The sequence below is a fragment of the Micromesistius poutassou genome, assembly GCF_964030765.1.
Source record: "Micromesistius poutassou genome assembly, chromosome: 23".
NCBI classification, from domain to species: domain Eukaryota; kingdom Metazoa; phylum Chordata; class Actinopteri; order Gadiformes; family Gadidae; genus Micromesistius; species Micromesistius poutassou.
This window is the reverse complement of record NC_140293.1, coordinates 9,926,074-9,945,282: the sequence shown is the minus strand read 5'-3', so window position 1 is coordinate 9,945,282 and position 19,209 is coordinate 9,926,074. Positions and strand designations below refer to the sequence as shown.

The 19,209-nt window shown below is 41.5% G+C and overlaps 32 non-coding genes across 32 annotated transcripts; all 32 read left to right on the top strand.

The window, feature by feature from the left end:
* The first annotated feature begins 392 nt into the window (after positions 1-392).
* Positions 393-474, top strand: AC3HAE_038786 (transfer RNA serine (anticodon GCU)). The gene has a single exon. It is a non-coding gene; the product is annotated as a tRNA-Ser (tRNA).
* An 815-nt stretch (positions 475-1,289) lies between these two features.
* On the top strand, positions 1,290-1,371 carry AC3HAE_038785 (transfer RNA serine (anticodon GCU)). The gene has a single exon. It is a non-coding gene; the product is annotated as a tRNA-Ser (tRNA).
* A 233-nt stretch (positions 1,372-1,604) lies between these two features.
* AC3HAE_038784 (transfer RNA glutamine (anticodon CUG)) lies at positions 1,605-1,676 on the top strand. The gene has a single exon. It is a non-coding gene; the product is annotated as a tRNA-Gln (tRNA).
* Positions 1,677-5,949: 4,273 nt separating this feature from the next.
* On the top strand, positions 5,950-6,031 carry AC3HAE_038783 (transfer RNA serine (anticodon GCU)). Its single transcript has one exon. It is a non-coding gene; the product is annotated as a tRNA-Ser (tRNA).
* A 217-nt stretch (positions 6,032-6,248) lies between these two features.
* AC3HAE_038782 (transfer RNA serine (anticodon GCU)) lies at positions 6,249-6,330 on the top strand. The gene has a single exon. It is a non-coding gene; the product is annotated as a tRNA-Ser (tRNA).
* A 230-nt stretch (positions 6,331-6,560) lies between these two features.
* On the top strand, positions 6,561-6,632 carry AC3HAE_038780 (transfer RNA glutamine (anticodon CUG)). The gene has a single exon. It is a non-coding gene; the product is annotated as a tRNA-Gln (tRNA).
* A 356-nt stretch (positions 6,633-6,988) lies between these two features.
* On the top strand, positions 6,989-7,070 carry AC3HAE_038779 (transfer RNA serine (anticodon GCU)). Its single transcript has one exon. It is a non-coding gene; the product is annotated as a tRNA-Ser (tRNA).
* A 217-nt stretch (positions 7,071-7,287) lies between these two features.
* On the top strand, positions 7,288-7,369 carry AC3HAE_038778 (transfer RNA serine (anticodon GCU)). The gene has a single exon. It is a non-coding gene; the product is annotated as a tRNA-Ser (tRNA).
* Positions 7,370-7,599: 230 nt separating this feature from the next.
* On the top strand, positions 7,600-7,671 carry AC3HAE_038777 (transfer RNA glutamine (anticodon CUG)). The gene has a single exon. It is a non-coding gene; the product is annotated as a tRNA-Gln (tRNA).
* A 967-nt stretch (positions 7,672-8,638) lies between these two features.
* Positions 8,639-8,710, top strand: AC3HAE_038775 (transfer RNA glutamine (anticodon CUG)). The gene has a single exon. It is a non-coding gene; the product is annotated as a tRNA-Gln (tRNA).
* A 356-nt stretch (positions 8,711-9,066) lies between these two features.
* Positions 9,067-9,148, top strand: AC3HAE_038774 (transfer RNA serine (anticodon GCU)). Its single transcript has one exon. It is a non-coding gene; the product is annotated as a tRNA-Ser (tRNA).
* A 217-nt stretch (positions 9,149-9,365) lies between these two features.
* Positions 9,366-9,447, top strand: AC3HAE_038773 (transfer RNA serine (anticodon GCU)). The gene has a single exon. It is a non-coding gene; the product is annotated as a tRNA-Ser (tRNA).
* Positions 9,448-9,670: 223 nt separating this feature from the next.
* Positions 9,671-9,742, top strand: AC3HAE_038772 (transfer RNA glutamine (anticodon CUG)). Its single transcript has one exon. It is a non-coding gene; the product is annotated as a tRNA-Gln (tRNA).
* A 356-nt stretch (positions 9,743-10,098) lies between these two features.
* On the top strand, positions 10,099-10,180 carry AC3HAE_038771 (transfer RNA serine (anticodon GCU)). The gene has a single exon. It is a non-coding gene; the product is annotated as a tRNA-Ser (tRNA).
* A 217-nt stretch (positions 10,181-10,397) lies between these two features.
* AC3HAE_038770 (transfer RNA serine (anticodon GCU)) lies at positions 10,398-10,479 on the top strand. Its single transcript has one exon. It is a non-coding gene; the product is annotated as a tRNA-Ser (tRNA).
* A 223-nt stretch (positions 10,480-10,702) lies between these two features.
* AC3HAE_038768 (transfer RNA glutamine (anticodon CUG)) lies at positions 10,703-10,774 on the top strand. The gene has a single exon. It is a non-coding gene; the product is annotated as a tRNA-Gln (tRNA).
* Positions 10,775-11,130: 356 nt separating this feature from the next.
* AC3HAE_038767 (transfer RNA serine (anticodon GCU)) lies at positions 11,131-11,212 on the top strand. The gene has a single exon. It is a non-coding gene; the product is annotated as a tRNA-Ser (tRNA).
* Positions 11,213-11,429: 217 nt separating this feature from the next.
* Positions 11,430-11,511, top strand: AC3HAE_038766 (transfer RNA serine (anticodon GCU)). The gene has a single exon. It is a non-coding gene; the product is annotated as a tRNA-Ser (tRNA).
* A 658-nt stretch (positions 11,512-12,169) lies between these two features.
* On the top strand, positions 12,170-12,251 carry AC3HAE_038764 (transfer RNA serine (anticodon GCU)). The gene has a single exon. It is a non-coding gene; the product is annotated as a tRNA-Ser (tRNA).
* Positions 12,252-12,468: 217 nt separating this feature from the next.
* Positions 12,469-12,550, top strand: AC3HAE_038763 (transfer RNA serine (anticodon GCU)). The gene has a single exon. It is a non-coding gene; the product is annotated as a tRNA-Ser (tRNA).
* A 223-nt stretch (positions 12,551-12,773) lies between these two features.
* Positions 12,774-12,845, top strand: AC3HAE_039336 (transfer RNA glutamine (anticodon CUG)). The gene has a single exon. It is a non-coding gene; the product is annotated as a tRNA-Gln (tRNA).
* Positions 12,846-13,201: 356 nt separating this feature from the next.
* Positions 13,202-13,283, top strand: AC3HAE_039335 (transfer RNA serine (anticodon GCU)). Its single transcript has one exon. It is a non-coding gene; the product is annotated as a tRNA-Ser (tRNA).
* Positions 13,284-13,500: 217 nt separating this feature from the next.
* Positions 13,501-13,582, top strand: AC3HAE_039334 (transfer RNA serine (anticodon GCU)). Its single transcript has one exon. It is a non-coding gene; the product is annotated as a tRNA-Ser (tRNA).
* A 658-nt stretch (positions 13,583-14,240) lies between these two features.
* AC3HAE_039333 (transfer RNA serine (anticodon GCU)) lies at positions 14,241-14,322 on the top strand. Its single transcript has one exon. It is a non-coding gene; the product is annotated as a tRNA-Ser (tRNA).
* Positions 14,323-14,851: 529 nt separating this feature from the next.
* Positions 14,852-14,923, top strand: AC3HAE_039332 (transfer RNA glutamine (anticodon CUG)). Its single transcript has one exon. It is a non-coding gene; the product is annotated as a tRNA-Gln (tRNA).
* A 356-nt stretch (positions 14,924-15,279) lies between these two features.
* On the top strand, positions 15,280-15,361 carry AC3HAE_039330 (transfer RNA serine (anticodon GCU)). The gene has a single exon. It is a non-coding gene; the product is annotated as a tRNA-Ser (tRNA).
* Positions 15,362-15,578: 217 nt separating this feature from the next.
* AC3HAE_039328 (transfer RNA serine (anticodon GCU)) lies at positions 15,579-15,660 on the top strand. Its single transcript has one exon. It is a non-coding gene; the product is annotated as a tRNA-Ser (tRNA).
* Positions 15,661-15,890: 230 nt separating this feature from the next.
* On the top strand, positions 15,891-15,962 carry AC3HAE_039327 (transfer RNA glutamine (anticodon CUG)). The gene has a single exon. It is a non-coding gene; the product is annotated as a tRNA-Gln (tRNA).
* Positions 15,963-17,357: 1,395 nt separating this feature from the next.
* On the top strand, positions 17,358-17,439 carry AC3HAE_039326 (transfer RNA serine (anticodon GCU)). Its single transcript has one exon. It is a non-coding gene; the product is annotated as a tRNA-Ser (tRNA).
* A 217-nt stretch (positions 17,440-17,656) lies between these two features.
* Positions 17,657-17,738, top strand: AC3HAE_039325 (transfer RNA serine (anticodon GCU)). Its single transcript has one exon. It is a non-coding gene; the product is annotated as a tRNA-Ser (tRNA).
* Positions 17,739-17,968: 230 nt separating this feature from the next.
* AC3HAE_039324 (transfer RNA glutamine (anticodon CUG)) lies at positions 17,969-18,040 on the top strand. Its single transcript has one exon. It is a non-coding gene; the product is annotated as a tRNA-Gln (tRNA).
* Positions 18,041-19,007: 967 nt separating this feature from the next.
* On the top strand, positions 19,008-19,079 carry AC3HAE_039323 (transfer RNA glutamine (anticodon CUG)). The gene has a single exon. It is a non-coding gene; the product is annotated as a tRNA-Gln (tRNA).
* Positions 19,080-19,209: the final 130 nt, after the last annotated feature.

Below are 19,209 nucleotides of genomic sequence, written 5' to 3'. Positions count from 1 at the left end.
ATCCAGTGATTAGAGTTCAAATCTCGGTGGAACCTAGTGTGCTGGTCAGTGTCCTGTACTATCTCACAAAATTGAAGCCATTCTATATTATCTTTACTCTGCCTGTGTTTGAACTGCTCGTCAATGGTTAGCATTTTCACGTCAATAGTCTACATTCAATTCCACAATTTTAATGGTACACTGCAGATGGGGTGGCCGAGTCGTTAAGGTGATGGACTGCTAATCCATTGTGCTCTGCACGCGTGGGTTCGAATCCCATCCTCATCGGTTAGCTTTGTCAATTGAGAGCAATGCATTGGCAATGTCGGACCAGGGATCCAATGCTGGTTTATTGTTTAGTGTCCTACACCATCTCCCCGAAAATTTTTTGGTACACAGTGTGTACTCGGTGTGATGGGGTGGCCGAGTGGTTAAGGTGATGGACTGCTAATCCATTGTGCTCTGCACGCGTGGGTTCGAATCCCATCCTCATCGGTTAGCTTTGTCAATTGAGAGCAATGCATTGGCAATGTCGGACCAGGGATCCAATGCTGGTTTAATGTTTAGTGTCCTACACCATCTCCCCGAATTGAGGTCATTATTGAATATCAATATTCTGCCTGCGTTATATCTGCTGTTCAATTGATAATATTTTCACATCAGACTATATTAAATTCCACTTTTTTTTTTGGTACACAGTGTGTACTCGGTGTGATGGGGTGGACGAGTGGTTAAGGTGATGGACTGCTAATCCATTGTGCTCTGCACGCGTGGGTTCGAATCCCATCCTAATCACTTAGCTTTGTCAATTGAGAGTAATGCATTGGCAATGTCGGACCAGAGATCCAATGCTGGTTTAATGTTTAGTGTCCTACACCATCTCCCCGAATTGAGGTCATTATCGAATATCAATATTCTGCCTGCGTTATAACTGCTGTTCAATTGATATTATTTTCACATCAGACTATATTAAATTCCAAATTTTTTATAGTACACAGTGTGCATTCGGTGTGACGGGTTGGGAGAGTGGGTAAGGTGATGAACTGCTATGCTATTGTGCCCTGATCGTGTGGGTTCGAATCCCATCCTCATCGGTTAGCTTTCTCAATTGAGATCAATTCATTGGCAATGTCGGACCAGGATCCAATGCTGGTTTAATGTTGAGTGTCCTACACCATCTCCCCGAATTGAGGTCATTATTGAATATCAATACTCTGCCTGTGTTATAACTGCTGTTCAAATGATAATATTTTCACAACAGACTATATTAAATTCCACATTTTTTTTGGTACACAGTGTGTACTCGGTGTGATGGGGTGGCCGAGTGGTTAAGGTGATGGACTGCTAATCCATTGTGCTCTGCACGCGTGGGTTCGAATCCCATCCTCATCGTATTTACCATTTGTTAATTGAGATCAATGCATTTGCAGTGTCGTACCACGGATCAAATGCTTCGAAGACTAGTATGGTCACCACAATCTTGCTGTTTTATCTTTAGCAAAAATCTCCATGAGCATAGACCGCATGTATTCATGCCTGTTTTAGAACTGTCAAAGCACTTCACTGTCTTCCAAGGTGGACTTGTAGACTCTGTCATCATTTTGTATACTATTTTTAACTACTAGGGTTCTATGGTGTAATGGTTAGCACTCTGGACTCTGAATCCAGTGATCCGAGTTCAAATCTCGGTGGAACCTAGTGAGCTGGTCAGTGTACTGTACGATCTCACAAAATTGAAGCCATTCTATATTATCTTTACTCTGCCTGTGTTTGAACTGCTCGTCAATGGATAGCATTTTCACATCAATAGTCTACATTCAATTCCACAATTTTTATGGTACACTGCAGATGGGGTGGCCGAGTCGTTAAGGTGATGGACTGCTAATCCATTGTGCTCTGCACGCGTAGGTTAGAATCCCATCCTCATCGGTTAGCTTTGTCAATTGAGATCAATTCATTGGCAATGTCGGACCAGGATCCAATGCTGGTTTAATGTTGAGTGTCCTACACCATCTCCCTGAAAATTTTTTGGTACACAGTGTGTACTCGGTGTGATGGGGTGGTCGAGTCGTTAAGGTGATGGACTGCTAATCCATTGTGCTCTGCACGCGTGGGTTCGAATCCCATCCTCATCGGTTAGCTTTGTCAATTGAGAGCAATGCATTGGCAATGTCGGACCAGGGATCCAATGCTGGTTTAATGTTTAGTGTCCTACACCATCTCCCCGAATTGAGGTCATTATTGAATATCAATATTCTTTTTTTTTTTTTTTTTTTTTTTTTTTTGTACTTTATTTTTAAAGTCACCACGTGTCTGTACATTTACATGTACACATAAAAGAAGGTCACGAGACATAGACAACATAAAAAAAAAAAAAAAAAAAAAAAAAACATATAACATCAACAATCACATAGACAGGCACTCAGAAAATAAATAATAAATAAACATTAAAAGAAAAAAAAAAGAGAAAAAAAAAAAAGAAAAAAATATATATATTACAACGAGCAGGATAATCACAGTTACAACAACAAAATTATGATGATTAAATCAATTGTAGTAGGTTGACCACTTGGCCCATCTTGTCTCATATAGTCTGAGGTTACCCCTCATTCTATATGTTACATACTCCATTTGATGTACCTGTTGAATGGTGTCCCTCCATTTTTCTATTGTTGGCTGGGTTTTCTGAAGCCAGTTTCTGGTGATTTGTTTTAGAGCAGTTATACGCAGCACCCTGAGCAAATAGTCGTCATTTTCCTCATGGGGTGTATCTATGGTCCTTCCCAATAGCATATACTCCATATTTAATTGTACCGCACATCTTAAAATATGACTGATTTCTTTCTGTACCTTTTCCCAGAATATTTGCAAAATGGGACATGACCAGAATATATGTTGAACATTAGCGTATGGTTCGCCACATTCCCTCCAGCAGCTTGCTGATATTTTATTATTATATTTAGCTTGCTGCACTGGTGTTATGAAATATCGTGATTGTATTTTCCATGCATATTCCCTCCAATACGGCGATACAGTTGTTGTGTGAACATTCTGATTCATTTCCTTCCAACTCTCCTCTGATAGGTCTATATTCAATTCTTCTTCCCATTTCAGTTTTGCCTTTGTATCTTGATATTTACAGTTATTTTCAAAAATAGTATATACAGCCGAGATTTGATGTGGGACTTTAATTTTATCATAATTCTTTATCAAAAATTGTACCAGTGGATGTAAGTCTCTACTGGTCTTATTTTTTATTTCACTATTTTGGATATAACTTCTTATTTGTAAATATCGGAAGAAGTGGGAATGCGGCAAACGATACGCTTTACTTAAAGATTCAAATTGTATTATTCCCTTCTCATTTAAACACTGCCCAAAAATGGTCAGTCCCTTTTGTGCCCAGATGTCGAAGGCATCATCCGTTTTGTTAGGCATGAATTCAGGGTCTTCTTTTATCTCTCTCAGAGCCAGTAAGTCTTTCTTTACTTCAACAACATTTTTAATTCTAGCCCAAATTTCTAGAGTGTTTCTAATTGATATATTATCTTTTACTGGTACTTTTCGTTGGTATTCTGTACAGAAAAGAATCGTTTTTATTGAACCATGACACATAAACATCTCTATTGATCTCCACTTTGCCTCTGAGTTGTCATTTAACCAGGTACGTATGTGCTTCATTTGCGCTGCCATATAGTAATGCTTCAAGTTTGGGAGGGCAAGTCCCCCCCTCTCTTTGGGCATTTTCAAAGTCTTCATCTTAACTCTAGGTTTCTTATCATCCCATATAAATTTACCAATCATTGTATCCCAGATTTTGAAAGTGTTCACACATATATATAGTGGTATTGTTTGAAATAAAAATAAGAAACGAGGGAGTACATTCATTCTGATTGCATCTATTCTTCTACCCAAAGACCATATAGCTAATTTCCACCTATGCAGATCCTGTCTAACATGTGCTTCCAAGTCTTTGTAATTCAGCTGATACAGTAATTTATTATTCTCTGGTAGCACAGTTCCTAGGTACTTTATTCTATCCCTGTCCCACTGCCATGGGTAGTTACTCTTCACCTCTCTACTTACTGGGGCTCCTAGAACCATTGCTTCACACTTCTGTATATTTAGTTTGTATCCTGACACATTACTATAATTATCAATAACCTCCATAAGAGCTGGTAGTGATTTTTCTAGATTTGTAAGATATAAGACCACGTCGTCCGCGTATAAAGCCAATTTATGAGATTGCTCTGCTACTTTCACCCCCTCGATTTTGTTTGTTGCTCTGATACATGCTGCCAGGGGTTCAATACAGATTGCAAAGATCAGAGGAGATAGGGGATCTCCCTGTCTTGTTCCCCGTTGTAGTTCAAAACTATGCGAGAGAGTCCCATTTACTCTGATCTGTGCTTTTGAACTACTATACATAGCATGGAGCCATTTGATAAAGGTGTCATGAAAACCAAATCTGCTACAAGTTTCAAATATAAAAGGCCATGACACCCTGTCAAAGGCCTTTTCGGCATCCAGGGTAAGAATCAGCGTTTGAGTGTTCATTTTCTTTGAGAAATCTATTATATTCAATGTTCGTCTTACGTTATCTGATAAATATCTATCTGGGATAAAACCAGTTTGGTCAGGGTCTATAATAAATGGGATGATCTTTGATAATCTATTTGCTATAATGCTGCTTAGCAGCTTCTGATCCACATTTAATAAAGTTATGGGTCTATAGGATCCACAACTTGTAGGGTCTTTCCCTTCTTTATGTATGACTGTAACTATTGAGTTACGCCATGTATTTGCCCACTGACCGTGGTTTAGTGCCCAATTGAAGGCTCTTTCCAAAACTAACAGTAACTCTTTGCTAAATTCTTTATAAAATTCCCCTGTAAAACCATCGCTTCCTGGGCATTTGCCGTTCTTTAACTTTTTTATCACCACCATGATCTCCTCTGGGGTAACTGCTGATGTGATGTTTGCATTTTGTTCCACTGTTACTTGCGGTAAGTTTATTCCAGATAGATACTCCTTAACTCCGTTTTGCTGAGTCAAATTATTGTCTGAACTATACAATTGTTCATAATATTTAGCAAATTCATGTGCAATATCCCTCTTGAATATCAATATTCTGCCTGCGTTATAACTGCTGTTCAATTGATAATATTTTCACATCAGACTATATTAAATTCCACTTTTTTTTTGGTACACAGTGTGTACTCGGTGTGATGGGGTGGCCGAGTGGTTAAGGTGATGGACTGCTAATCTATTGTGCTCTGCACGCGTGGGTTCGAATCCCATTCTCATCGTATTTACCATTTGTTAATTGAGATCAATGCATTTGCAATGTCGTACCACGGATCAAATGCTTCAAAGACTAGTATGGTCACCACAATCTTGCTATTTTATCTTTAGCAAAAATCTCCATGAGCATAGACCGCATGTATTCATGCCTGTTTTAGAACTGTCAAAGCACTTCACTGTCTTCCAAGGTGGACTTGTAGACTCTATCATCATTTTGTATTCTATTTTTAACTACAAGGGTTCCATGGTGTAATGGTTAGCACTCTGGACTCTGAATCCAGTGATCCGAGTTTAAATCTCGGTGGAACCTACTGTGCTGGTCAGTGTCCTGTACGATCTCACAAAATTGAAGCTATTTTATATCATCTTTACTCTGCCTGTGTTTGAACTGCTCCTCAATGGATAGCATTTTCACATCAATAGTCTACATTCAATTCCACAATTTTTATGGTACACTGCAGATGGGGTGGCCGAGTCGTTAAGGTGATGGACTGCTAATCCATTGTGCTCTGCACGCGTAGGTTAGAATCCCATCCTCATCGGTTAGCTTTGTCAATTGAGATCAATTCATTGGCAATGTCGGACCAGGATCCAATGCTGGTTTAATGTTGAGTGTCCTAAACCATCTCCCCGAAATTTTTTTGGTACACAGTGTGTACTCGGTGTGATGGGGTGGCCGAGTGGTTAAGGTGATGGACTGCTAATCCATTGTGCTCTGCACGCGTGGGTTCGAATCCCATCCTCATCGGTTAGCTTTGTCAATTGAGAGCAATGCATTGGTAATGTCGGACCAGGGATCCAATGCTGGTTTAATGTTTAGTGTCCTACACCATCTCCCCGAATTGAGGTCATTATTGAATATCAATATTCTGCATGTGTTATAACTGCTGTTCAATTGATAATATTTTCACAACAGACTATATTAAATTCCACTTTTTTTTTGGTACACAGTGTGTAATCGGTGTGATGGGGTGGCCGAGTGGTTAAGGTGATGGACTGCTAATCCATTGTGCTCTGCACGCGTGGGTTCGAATCCCATCCTCATCGTATTTACCATTTGTTAATTGAGATCAATGCATTTGCAATGTCGTACCACGGATCAAATGCTTCGAAGACTAGTATGGTCACCACAATCTTGCTATTTTATCTTTAGCAAAAATCTCCATGAGCATAGACCGCATGTATTCATGCCTGTTTTAGAACTGTCAAAGCACTTCACTGTCTTCCAAGGTGGACTTGTAGACTCTGTCATCATTTTGTATACTTTTAACCACAAGGGTTCCATGGTGTAATGGTTAGCACTCTGGACTCTGAATCCAGTGATCCGAGTTCAAATCTCGGTGGAACCTAGTGTGCTGGTCAGTGAACTGTACGTTCTCACAAAATTGAAGCCAATCTATATTGTCTTTACTCTGCCTGTGTTTGAACTGCTCGTCAATGGATAGCATTTTCACATCAATAGTCTACATTCAATTCCACAATTTTTATGGTACACTGCAGATGGGGTGGCCGAGTCGTTAAGGTGATGGACTGCTAATCCATTGTGCTCTGCACGCGTAGGTTAGAATCCCATCCTCATCGGTTAGCTTTGTCAATTGAGATCAATTCATTGGCAATGTCGGACCAGGATCCAATGCTGGTTTAATGTTGAGTGTCCTACACCATCTCCCTGAATTTTTTTTGGTACACAGTGTATACTCGGTGTGATGGGGTGGCCGAGTGGTTAAGGTGATGGACTGCTAATCCATTGTGCTCTGCACGCGTGGGTTCGAATCCCATCCTCATCGGTTAGCTTTGTCAATTGAGAGCAATGCATTGGTAATGTCGGACCAGGGATCCAATGCTGGTTTAATGTTTAGTGTCCTACACCATCTCCCCGAATTGAGGTAATTATTGAATATCAATATTCTGCCTGTGTTATAACTGCTGTTCAATTGATAATATTTTCACAACAGACTATATTAAATTCCACTTTTTTTTTGGTACACAGTGTGTACTCAGTGTGATGGGGTGGCCGAGTGGTTAAGGTGATGGACTGCTAATCCATTGTGCTCTGCACGCGTGGGTTCGAATCCCATCCTCATCGTATTTACCATTTGTTAATTGAGATCAATGCATTTGCAATGTCGTACCACGGATCAAATGCTTCGAAGACTAGTATGGTCACCACAATCTTGCTATTTTATCTTTAGCAAAAATCTCCATGAGCATAGACCGCATGTATTCATGCCTGTTTTAGAACTGTCAAAGCACTTCACTGTCTTCCAAGGTTGACTTGTAGACTCTGTCATCATTTTGTATACTTCTAACCACAAGGGTTCCATGGTGTAATGGTTAGCACTCTGGACTCTGAATCCAGTGATCCGAGTTCAAATCTCGGTGGAACCTAGTGTGCTGGTCAGTGAACTGTACGTTCTCACAAAATTGAAGCCATTCTATATTGTCTTTACTCTGCCTGTGTTTGAACTGCTCGTCAATGGATAGCATTTTCACATCAATAGTCTACATTCAATTCCACAATTTTTATGGTACACTGCAGATGGGGTGGCTGAGTCGTTAAGGTGATGGACTGCTAATCCATTGTGCTCTGCACGCGTAAGTTAGAATCCCATCCTCATCGGTTAGCTTTGTCAATTGAGATCAATTCATTGGCAATGTCGGACCAGGATCCAATGCTGGTTTAATGTTGAGTGTCCTACACCATCTCCCTGAATTTTTTTTGGTACACAGTGTGTACTCGGTGTGATGGGGTGGCAGAGTGGTTAAGGTGATGGACTGCTAATCCATTGTGCTCTGCACGCGTGGGTTCGAATCCCATCCTCATCGGTTAGCTTTGTCAATTGAGAGCAATGCATTGGTAATGTCGGACCAGGGATCCAATGCTGGTTTAATGTTTAGTGTCCTACACCATCTCCCCGAATTGAGGTCATTATTGAATATCAATATTCTGCATGTGTTATAACTGCTGTTCAATTGATAATATTTTCACAACAGACTATATTAAATTCCACTTTTTTTTTGGTACACAGTGTGTAATCGGTGTGATGGGGTGGCCGAGTGGTTAAGGTGATGGACTGCTAATCCATTGTGCTCTGCACGCGTGGGTTCGAATCCCATCCTCTTCGTATTTACCATTTGTTAATTGAGATCAATGCATTTGCAATGTCGTACCACGGATCAAATGCTTCGAAGACTAGTATGGTCACCACAATCTTGCTATTTTATCTTTAGCAAAAATCTCCATGAGCATAGACCGCATGTATTCATGCCTGTTTTAGAACTGTCAAAGCACTTCACTGTCTTCCAAGGTGGACTTGTAGACTCTGTCATCATTTTGTATAATTTTAACCACAAGGGTTCCATGGTGTAATGGTTAGCACTCTGGACTCTGAATCCAGTGATCCGAGTTCAAATCTCGGTGGAACCTAGTGTGCTGGTCAGTGAACTGTACGTTCTCACAAAATTGAAGCCATTCTATATTGTCTTTACTCTGCCTGTGTTTGAACTGCTCGTCAATGGATAGCATTTTCACATCAATAGTCTACATTCAATTCCACAATTTTTATGGTACACTGCAGATGGGGTGGCCGAGTCGTTAAGGTGATGGACTGCTAATCCATTGTGCTCTGCACGCGTAGGTTAGAATCCCATCCTCATCGGTTAGCTTTGTCAATTGAGATCAATTCATTGGCAATGTCGGACCAGGATCCAATGCTGGTTTAATGTTGAGTGTCCTACACCATCTCCCCGAAATTTTTTTCTTACACAGTGTGTACTCGGTGTGATGGGGTGGCCGAGTGGTTAAGGTGATGGACTGCTAATCCATTGTGCTCTGCACGCGTGGGTTCGAATCCCATCCTCATCGGTTAGCTTTGTCAATTGAGAGCAATGCATTGGTAATGTCGGACCAGGGATCCAATGCTGGTTTAATGTTTAGTGTCCTACACCATCTCCCCGAATTGAGGTCATTATTGAATATCAATATTCTGCCTGTGTTATAACTGCTGTTCAATTGATAATATTTTCACAACAGACTATATTAAATTCCACTTTTTTTTTGGTACACAGTGTGTACTCAGTGTGATGGGGTGGCCGAGTGGTTAAGGTGATGGACTGCTAATCCATTGTGCTCTGCACGCGTGGGTTCGAATCCCATCCTCATCGAATTTGTCAATTGAGATCAATGCATTTGCAATGTCGTACCACGGATCAAATGCTTCGAAGACTAGTATGGTCACCACAATCTTGCTATTTTATCTTTAGCAAAAATCTCCATGAGCATAGACCGCATGTATTCATGCCTGTTTTAGAACTGTCAAAGCACTTCACTGTCTTCCAAGGTGGACTTGTAGACTCTGTCATCATTTTGTATACTTTTAACCACAAGGGTTCCATGGTGTAATGGTTAGCACTCTGGACTCTGAATCCAGTGATCCGAGTTCAAATCTCGGTGGAACCTAGTGTGCTGGTCAGTGAACTGTACGTTCTCACAAAATTGAAGCCATTCTATATTGTCTTTACTCTGCCTGTGTTTGAACTGCTCGTCAATGGATAGCATTTTCACATCAATAGTCTACATTCAATTCCACAATTTTTATGGTACACTGCAGATGGGGTGGCCGAGTCGTTAAGGTGATGGACTGCTAATCCATTGTGCTCTGCACGCGTAGGTTAGAATCCCATCCTCATCGGTTAGCTTTGTCAATTGAGATCAATTCATTGGCAATGTCGGACCAGGATCCAATGCTGGTTTAATGTTGAGTGTCCTACACCATCTCCCCGAAATTTTTTTCTTACACAGTGTGTACTCGGTGTGATGGGGTGGCCGAGTGGTTAAGGTGATGGACTGCTAATCCATTGTGCTCTGCACGCGTGGGTTCGAATCCCATCCTCATCGGTTAGCTTTGTCAATTGAGAGCAATGCATTGGTAATGTCGGACCAGGGATCCAATGCTGGTTTAATGTTTAGTGTCCTACACCATCTCCCCGAATTGAGGTCATTATTGAATATCAATATTCTGCCTGTGTTATAACTGCTGTTCAATTGATAATATTTTCACAACAGACTATATTAAATTCCACTTTTTTTTTGGTACACAGTGTGTACTCAGTGTGATGGGGTGGCCGAGTGGTTAAGGTGATGGACTGCTAATCCATTGTGCTCTGCACGCGTGGGTTCGAATCCCATCCTCATCGAATTTGTCAATTGAGATCAATGCATTTGCAATGTCGTACCACGGATCAAATGCTTCGAAGACTAGTATGGTCACCATAATCTTGCTATTTTATCTTTAGCAAAAATCTCCATGAGCATAGACCGCATGTATTCATGCCTGTTTTAGAACTGTCAAAGCACTTCACTGTCTTCCAAGGTGGACTTGTAGACTCTGTCATCATTTTGTATACTTCTAACCACAAGGGTTCCATGGTGTAATGGTTAGCACTCTGGACTCTGAATCCAGTGATCCGAGTTCAAATCTCGGTGGAACCTAGTGTGCTGGTCAGTGACCTGTACGTTCTCACAAAATTGAAGCCATTCTATATTGTCTTTACTCTGCCTGTGTTTGAACTGCTTGTCAATGGATAGCATTTTCACATCAATAGTCTACATTCAATTCCACAATTTTTATGGTACACTGCAGATGGGGTGGCTGAGTCGTTAAGGTGATGGACTGCTAATCCATTGTGCTCTGCACGCGTAGGTTAGAATCCCATCCTCATCGGTTAGCTTTGTCAATTGAGATCAATTCATTGGCAATGTCGGACCAGGATCCAATGCTGGTTTAATGTTGAGTGTCCTACACCATCTCCCTGAATTTTTTTTGGTACACAGTGTATACTCGGTGTGATGGGGTGGCCGAGTGGTTAAGGTGATGGACTGCTAATCCATTGTGCTCTGCACGCGTGGGTTCGAATCCCATCCTCATCGGTTAGCTTTGTCAATTGAGAGCAATGCATTGGTAATGTCGGACCAGGGATCCAATGCTGGTTTAATGTTTAGTGTCCTACACCATCTCCCCGAATTGAGGTCATTATTGAATATCAATATTCTGCCTGTGTTATAACTGCTGTTCAATTGATAATATTTTCACAACAGACTATATTAAATTCCACTTTTTTTTTGGTACACAGTGTGTACTCTGTGTGATGGGGTGGCCGAGTGGTTAAGGTGATGGACTGCTAATCCATTGTGCTCTGCACGCGTGGGTTCGAATCCCATCCTCATCGTATTTATCATTTGTTAATTGAGATCAATGCATTTGCAATGTCGTACCACGGATCAAATGCTTCGAAGACTAGTATGGTCACCACAATCTTGCTATTTTATCTTTAGCAAAAATCTCCATGAGCATAGACCGCATGTATTCATGCCTGTTTTAGAACTGTCAAAGCACTTCACTGTCTTCCAAGGTGGACTTGTAGACTCTGTCATCATTTTGTATACTTCTAACGAAAAGGGTACCATGGTGTAATGGTTAGCACTCTGGACTCTGAATCCAGTGATCCGAGTTCAAATCTCGGTGGAACCTAGTGTGCTGGTCAGTGACCTGTACGTTCTCACAAAATTGAAGCCATTCTATATTGTCTTTACTCTGCCTGTGTTTGAACTGCTTGTCAATGGATAGCATTTTCACATCAATAGTCTACATTCAATTCCACAATTTTTATGGTACACTGCAGATGGGGTGGCCGAGTCGTTAAGGTGATGGACTGCTAATCCATTGTGCTCTGCACGCGTAGGTTAGAATCCCATCCTCATCGGTTAGCTTTGTCAATTGAGATCAATTCATTGGCAATGTCGGACCAGGATCCAATGCTGGTTTAATGTTGAGTGTCCTACACCATCTCCCCGAAATTTTTTTCTTACACAGTGTGTACTCGGTGTGATGGGGTGGCCGAGTGGTTAAGGTGATGGACTGCTAATCCATTGTGCTCTGCACGCGTGGGTTCGAATCCCATCCTCATCGGTTAGCTTTGTCAATTGAGAGCAATGCATTGGTAATGTCGGACCAGGGATCCAATGCTGGTTTAATGTTTAGTGTCCTACACCATCTCCCCGAATTGAGGTCATTATTGAATATCAATATTCTGCCTGTGTTATAACTGCTGTTCAATTGATAATATTTTCACAACAGACTATATTAAATTCCACTTTTTTTTTGGTACACAGTGTGTACTCAGTGTGATGGGGTGGCCGAGTGGTTAAGGTGATGGACTGCTAATCCATTGTGCTCTGCACGCGTGGGTTCGAATCCCATCCTCATCGAATTTGTCAATTGAGATCAATGCATTTGCAATGTCGTACCACGGATCAAATGCTTCGAAGACTAGTATGGTCACCATAATCTTGCTATTTTATCTTTAGCAAAAATCTCCATGAGCATAGACCGCATGTATTCATGCCTGTTTTAGAACTGTCAAAGCACTTCACTGTCTTCCAAGGTGGACTTGTAGACTCTGTCATCATTTTGTATACTTCTAACAACAAGGGTTCCATGGTGTAATGGTTAGCACTCTGGACTCTGAATCCAGTGATCCGAGTTCAAATCTCGGTGGAACCTAGTGTGCTGGTCAGTGACCTGTACGTTCTCACAAAATTGAAGCCATTCTATATTGTCTTTACTCTGCCTGTGTTTGAACTGCTTGTCAATGGATAGCATTTTCACATCAATAGTCTACATTCAATTCCACAATTTTTATGGTACACTGCAGATGGGGTGGCTGAGTCGTTAAGGTGATGGACTGCTAATCCATTGTGCTCTGCACGCGTAGGTTAGAATCCCATCCTCATCGGTTAGCTTTGTCAATTGAGATCAATTCATTGGCAATGTCGGACCAGGATCCAATGCTGGTTTAATGTTGAGTGTCCTACACCATCTCCCTGAATTTTTTTTGGTACACAGTGTATACTCGGTGTGATGGGGTGGCCGAGTGGTTAAGGTGATGGACTGCTAATCCATTGTGCTCTGCACGCGTGGGTTCGAATCCCATCCTCATCGGTTAGCTTTGTCAATTGAGAGCAATGCATTGGTAATGTCGGACCAGGGATCCAATGCTGGTTTAATGTTTAGTGTCCTACACCATCTCCCCGAATTGAGGTCATTATTGAATATCAATATTCTGCCTGTGTTATAACTGCTGTTCAATTGATAATATTTTCACAACAGACTATATTAAATTCCACTTTTTTTTTGGTACACAGTGTGTACTCTGTGTGATGGGGTGGCCGAGTGGTTAAGGTGATGGACTGCTAATCCATTGTGCTCTGCACGCGTGGGTTCGAATCCCATCCTCATCGTATTTATCATTTGTTAATTGAGATCAATGCTTTTGCAATGTCGTACCACGGATCAAATGCTTCGAAGACTAGTATGGTCACCACAATCTTGCTATTTTATCTTTAGCAAAAATCTCCATGAGCATAGACCGCATGTATTCATGCCTGTTTTAGAACTGTCAAAGCACTTCACTGTCTTCCAAGGTGGACTTGTAGACTCTGTCATCATTTTGTATACTTCTAACCAAAAGGGTACCATGGTGTAATGGTTAGCACTCTGGACTCTGAATCCAGTGATCCGAGTTCAAATCTCGGTGGAACCTAGTGTGCTGGTCAGTGACCTGTACGTTCTCACAAAATTGAAGCCATTCTATATTGTCTTTACTCTGCCTGTGTTTGAACTGCTTGTCAATGGATAGCATTTTCACATCAATAGTCTACATTCAATTCCACAATTTTTATGGTACACTGCAGATGGGGTGGCCGAGTCGTTAAGGTGATGGACTGCTAATCCATTGTGCTCTGCACGCGTAGGTTAGAATCCCATCCTCATCGGTTAGCTTTGTCAATTGAGATCAATTCATTGGCAATGTCGGACCAGGATCCAATGCTGGTTTAATGTTGAGTGTCCTACACCATCTCCCTGAATTTTTTTTGGTACACAGTGTATACTCGGTGTGATGGGGTGGCCGAGTGGTTAAGGTGATGGACTGCTAATCCATTGTGCTCTGCACGCGTGGGTTCGAATCCCATCCTCATCGGTTAGCTTTGTCAATTGAGAGCAATGCATTGGTAATGTCGGACCAGGGATCCAATGCTGGTTTAATGTTTAGTGTCCTACACCATCTCCCCGAATTGAGGTAATTATTGAATATCAATATTCTGCCTGTGTTATAACTGCTGTTCAATTGATAATATTTTCACAACAGACTATATTAAATTCCACTTTTTTTTTGGTACACAGTGTGTACTCAGTGTGATGGGGTGGCAGAGTGGTTAAGGTGTTGGACTGCTAATCCATTGTGCTCTGCACGCGTGGGTTCGAATCCCATCCTCATCGTATTTACCATTTGTTAATTGAGATCAATGCATTTGCAATGTCGTACCACGGATCAAATGCTTCGAAGACTACTATGGTCACCACAATCTTGCTATTTTATCTTTAGCAAAAATCTCCATGAGCATAGACCGCATGTATTCATGCCTGTTTTAGAACTGTCAAAGCACTTCACTGTCTTCCAAGGTGGACTTGTAGACTCTGTCATCATTTTGTATACTTCTAACCAAAAGGGTTCCATGGTGTAATGGTTAGCACTCTGGACTCTGAATCCAGTGATCCGAGTTCAAATCTCGGTGGAACCTAGTGTGCTGGTCAGTGACCTGTACGTTCTCACAAAATTGAAGCCATTCTATATTGTCTTTACTCTGCCTGTGTTTGAACTGCTTGTCAATGGATAGCATTTTCACATCAATAGTCTACATTCAATTCCACAATTTTTATGGTACACTGCAGATGGGGTGGCCGAGTCGTTAAGGTGATGGACTGCTAATCCATTGTGCTCTGCACGCGTAGGTTAGAATCCCATCCTCATCGGTTAGCTTTGTCAATTGAGATCAATTCATTGGCAATGTCGGACCAGGATCCAATGCTGGTTTAATGTTGAGTGTCCTACACCATCTCCCTGAATTTTTTTTGGTACACAGTGTATACTCGGTGTGATGGGGTGGCCGAGTGGTTAAGGTGATGGACTGCTAATCCATTGTGCTCTGCACGCGTGGGTTCGAATCCCATCCTCATCGGTTAGCTTTGTCAATTGAGAGCAATGCATTGGTAATGTCGGACCAGGGATCCAATGCTGGTTTAATGTTTAGTGTCCTACACCATCTCCCCGAATTGAGGTAATTATTGAATATCAATATTCTGCCTGTGTTATAACTGCTGTTCAATTGATAATATTTTCACAACAGACTATATTAAATTCCACTTTTTTTTTGGTACACAGTGTGTACTCAGTGTGATGGGGTGGCCGAGTGGTTAAGGTGATGGACTGCTAATCCATTGTGCTCTGCACGCGTGGGTTCGAATCCCATCCTCATCGTATTTACCATTTGTTAATTGAGATCAATGCATTTGCAATGTCGTACCACGGATCAAATGCTTCGAAGACTAGTATGGTCACCACAATCTTGCTATTTTATCTTTAGCAAAAATCTCCATGAGCATAGACCGCATGTATTCATGCCTGTTTTAGAACTGTCAAAGCACTTCACTGTCTTCCAAGGTTGACTTGTAGACTCTGTCATCATTTTGTATACTTCTAACCACAAGGGTTCCATGGTGTAATGGTTAGCACTCTGGACTCTGAATCCAGTGATCCGAGTTCAAATCTCGGTGGAACCTAGTGTGCTGGTCAGTGAACTGTACGTTCTCACAAAATTGAAGCCATTCTATATTGTCTTTACTCTGCCTGTGTTTGAACTGCTCGTCAATGGATAGCATTTTCACATCAATAGTCTACATTCAATTCCACAATTTTTATGGTACACTGCAGATGGGGTGGCTGAGTCGTTAAGGTGATGGACTGCTAATCCATTGTGCTCTGCACGCGTAGGTTAGAATCCCATCCTCATCGGTTAGCTTTGTCAATTGAGATCAATTCATTGGCAATGTCGGACCAGGATCCAATGCTGGTTTAATGTTGAGTGTCCTACACCATCTCCCTGAATTTTTTTTGGTACACAGTGTGTACTCGGTGTGATGGGGTGGCAGAGTGGTTAAGGTGATGGACTGCTAATCCATTGTGCTCTGCACGCGTGGGTTCGAATCCCATCCTCATCGGTTAGCTTTGTCAATTGAGAGCAATGCATTGGTAATGTCGGACCAGGGATCCAATGCTGGTTTAATGTTTAGTGTCCTACACCATCTCCCCGAATTGAGGTCATTATTGAATATCAATATTCTGCATGTGTTATAACTGCTGTTCAATTGATAATATTTTCACAACAGACTATATTAAATTCCACTTTTTTTTTGGTACACAGTGTGTACTCAGTGTGATGGGGTGGCAGAGTGGTTAAGGTGTTGGACTGCTAATCCATTGTGCTCTGCACGCGTGGGTTCGAATCCCATCCTCATCGTATTTACCATTTGTTAATTGAGATCAATGCATTTGCAATGTCGTACCACGGATCAAATGCTTCGAAGACTACTATGGTCACCACAATCTTGCTATTTTATCTTTAGCAAAAATCTCCATGAGCATAGACCGCATGTATTCATGCCTGTTTTAGAACTGTCAAAGCACTTCACTGTCTTCCAAGGTGGACTTGTAGACTCTGTCATCATTTTGTATACTTCTAACCAAAAGGGTTCCATGGTGTAATGGTTAGCACTCTGGACTCTGAATCCTGTGATCCGAGTTCAAATCTCGGTGGAACCTAGTGTGCTGGTCAGTGACCTGTACGTTCTCACAAAATTGAAGCCATTCTATATTGTCTTTACTCTGCCTGTGTTTGAACTGCTTGTCAATGGATAGCATTTTCACATCAATAGTCTACATTCAATTCCACAATTTTTATGGTACACTGCAGATGGGGTGGCCGAGTCGTTAAGGTGATGGACTGCTAATCCATTGTGCTCTGCACGCGTAGGTTAGAATCCCATCCTCATCGGTTAGCTTTGTCAATTGAGATCAATTCATTGGCAATGTCGGACCAGGATCCAATGCTGGTTTAATGTTGAGTGTCCTACACCATCTCCCTGAATTTTTTTTGGTACACAGTGTATACTCGGTGTGATGGGGTGGCCGAGTGGTTAAGGTGATGGACTGCTAATCCATTGTGCTCTGCACGCGTGGGTTCGAATCCCATCCTCATCGGTTAGCTTTGTCAATTGAGAGCAATGCATTGGTAATGTCGGACCAGGGATCCAATGCTGGTTTAATGTTTAGTGTCCTACACCATCTCCCCGAATTGAGGTAATTATTGAATATCAATATTCTGCCTGTGTTATAACTGCTGTTCAATTGATAATATTTTCACAACAGACTATATTAAATTCCACTTTTTTTTTGGTACACAGTGTGTACTCAGTGTGATGGGGTGGCCGAGTGGTTAAGGTGATGGACTGCTAATCCATTGTGCTCTGCACGCGTGGGTTCGAATCCCATCCTCATCGTATTTACCATTTGTTAATTGAGATCAATGCATTTGCAATGTCGTACCACGGATCAAATGCTTCGAAGACTAGTATGGTCACCACAATCTTGCTATTTTATCTTTAGCAAAAATCTCCATGAGCATAGACCGCATGTATTCATGCCTGTTTTAGAACTGTCAAAGCACTTCACTGTCTTCCAAGGTTGACTTGTAGACTCTGTCATCATTTTGTATACTTCTAACCACAAGGGTTCCATGGTGTAATGGTTAGCACTCTGGACTCTGAATCCAGTGATCCGAGTTCAAATCTCGGTGGAACCTAGTGTGCTGGTCAGTGAACTGTACGTTCTCACAAAATTGAAGCCATTCTATATTGTCTTTACTCTGCCTGTGTTTGAACTGCTCGTCAATGGATAGCATTTTCACATCAATAGTCTACATTCAATTCCACAATTTTTATGGTACACTGCAGATGGGGTGGCTGAGTCGTTAAGGTGATGGACTGCTAATCCATTGTGCTCTGCACGCGTAGGTTAGAATCCCATCCTCATCGGTTAGCTTTGTCAATTGAGATCAATTCATTGGCAATGTCGGACCAGGATCCAATGCTGGTTTAATGTTGAGTGTCCTACACCATCTCCCTGAATTTTTTTTGGTACACAGTGTGTACTCGGTGTGATGGGGTGGCAGAGTGGTTAAGGTGATGGACTGCTAATCCATTGTGCTCTGCACGCGTGGGTTCGAATCCCATCCTCATCGGTTAGCTTTGTCAATTGAGAGCAATGCATTGGTAATGTCGGACCAGGGATCCAATGCTGGTTTAATGTTTAGTGTCCTACACCATCTCCCCGAATTGAGGTCATTATTGAATATCAATATTCTGCATGTGTTATAACTGCTGTTCAATTGATAATATTTTCACAACAGACTATATTAAATTCCACTTTTTTTTTGGTACACAGTGTGTAATCGGTGTGATGGGGTGGCCGAGTGGTTAAGGTGATGGACTGCTAATCCATTGTGCTCTGCACGCGTGGGTTCGAATCCCATCCTCTTCGTATTTACCATTTGTTAATTGAGATCAATGCATTTGCAATGTCGTACCACGGATCAAATGCTTCGAAGACTAGTATGGTCACCACAATCTTGCTATTTTATCTTTAGCAAAAATCTCCATGAGCATAGACCGCATGTATTCATGCCTGTTTTAGAACTGTCAAAGCACTTCACTGTCTTCCAAGGTGGACTTGTAGACTCTGTCATCATTTTGTATACTTTTAACCACAAGGGTTCCATGGTGTAATGGTTAGCACTCTGGACTCTGAATCCAGTGATCCGAGTTCAAATCTCGGTGGAACCTAGTGTGCTGGTCAGTGAACTGTACGTTCTCACAAAATTGAAGCCATTCTATATTGTCTTTACTCTGCCTGTGTTTGAACTGCTCGTCAATGGATAGCATTTTCACATCAATAGTCTACATTCAATTCCAC